Genomic DNA, 2,319 nt, shown 5'->3' with positions numbered 1-2,319 from the left:
GAGTGATGTTCCTCTGGAGCAGACTTCTAAATATCCCAATTTTGTACTCCACTACTTTCTCGCTTCCCAGGAGCCAGCACCACTTCCTGCAGTCTATCTTCTGATTGCTTCAGATTCACTTTTCTTTGCATCCTACCTTCTGGACAGTGGTTGATTTTCTGTTCCTAGAATTGCTGTTCTTCTCTTCTATCTGCTGTTGAGTTTGTAGGTGTTCAGAATGGTTTGATAACTATCTAACTGAACTACTGGGACCTGATGATATTTTGGTCTCCTACTCCTCTGATATCTTGCTCCTTCCCTCCATGTCAGGCATTTTTAAACATTTTACATATATTTTCATACTTAATCATGTCAATAGTCCCTTTAGGTGTGTCTTACACTAGCTTGTAGGTGAGAAAAATAAACCTCAGAGAGGTTCTTTAGCTCACTTTATGTTGTTCAGATAAGAATAAATATGAAAATTAATTACAATCCAGATTTGAAAGTAGTTTTTTCTGGTATCAACTTTGACTGTAAGAACAAATTAGTAATAGACAATAAGGAAATATGAGTTGAGAATATGATTATATTATCTTTAAATGTAGATGCTTCCAATGCTGTTAAATGAATGGATAGAATCATACATTTTGTTTTAGTGTGCAACATTCACCAATTGCTGTTGAAATGATTAAATATGACAATATGTGTAAAATTCTTAAAAATGCTATGGTGAGTGCTGTTACATGTGTAAACCTGGTGATTCACAGACCTGTACCCTGGGGCTAATAATACATTATATGTTAATAAAACATTTTTAAAAAGTTAATAAAAAATGCCTAAATGAAATTTTGAGTTAATTTTTTTATAATGTATGATTGTGGCACAGTTACATCATTTTACGTGTGAAATTCCAGTTTTCCCAGTACCACCTATTGAAGATTATTCTTTCCCCATTGTATATTGTTGGCTACTTTGTTGTAAATTAAATAACCATTTACGTATGGGTTTATTTCTGAGCTATTTCATTGGTTTATATGTTTGTTTTTATGTGTGATTACTATAGCTTTGTAATATTATTTGACTTCAGGGAGTGTAATGCCTTCAGCTTTGTTTTTCTTAAGATTGTTGTGGCAATTCAGGGTCTTTTGTGGTCCCATACAAATTTTAGGATGGCTTTATTTTTGTGAAAAATGCTATTGGAATTTTGATAGGGATTACATTAAATCTGTACATTGCTTTGGGCAGTATGAACATTTAAACAATGTTAGTTCTTCCAGTCCATGAGCATAGATATCTTTCCATTTATTTCTGTCTTTCTCAGTTTCCTTCAACAATGTTCTATAGTTTTCAGAACATCAGTTTTTCACCTGCTTGGTTAAATTTATTGCTAGAAAATTCTGTCCTTTTTGATGCAGTCATAGACAGGATTGTTTTCTTCATTTCTCTTTCTGATAATTCCTTGTTATTGTATAGAAATACAGCTGACACATTGGTGTTATATCCTACAACTTAATTCATTTATCAGTTCTAACAGTTTTTGGTGGAGTCTTTAGGGCTTCCTATATATAATAACATAGCATCTCTAAGTAAAGAAAGTTTTGCTTTTTCCTTCAAATTTGTTTGCCTTATTTCTTTTTCTTGCCTACATACTCTAGGTAGAACTTGAAAAAAAGTGGTTAATGTGGGCATCTTTATTCTAATTACAGAGGAGAAGTTTTGATTTTTCATCATTGAGTGTAATATTAGTTTTGGGATTGTTATATATGATTTTGATTATGTTGAGGTTCATTTTATCTATACCCACTTTGTTGAGTTTTTATCATGAAAGGATGTTGACTTTTGGCAAGTGCTTTTTCTACCTCTATAGAGGTGATTATACGATTTTTATCATTCATTTTGTTAATGTGCTGTATCACATTGATTTGTGGATGTTAAGCTATCCTTGCCTCTTTAAATAAATTCCACTTCATCATGGTGTATGATTCTATTAATGTATTATTGAATTTTTTTTAAATATATATTTTGCCAAGGACTTTTGCATCTATGTTCATTAGAGGTATTGGCCTGCAATTTCCTTTTCTGTGGTGTTGCCAAGTTTTAGTATCAGGGTAATGCTGGCCTTGTAAAGTGAATTGGAATGTTTTCACTTCTGTTCTAGTTCTTGGAAGAATTTGAGAAAGATTGGTGTTCATTTTTTCTTTAAATGTATGGTAAAATTTTCCAGTGAAGCCACCTTGTCTTTAACTTCTGTTTGTTGGAAGCTTTTCAATTAATGATTCAGTCTCCATACTAGTAATTGTTCCATTCAGATTTTCTCTTCATGGTTCAATATTAGTAGTT

This window comes from Martes martes (assembly GCF_963455335.1).
Source record: "Martes martes genome assembly, chromosome: 2".
NCBI lineage: Eukaryota > Metazoa > Chordata > Mammalia > Carnivora > Mustelidae > Martes > Martes martes.
This window is presented reverse-complemented; position numbering follows the sequence as displayed.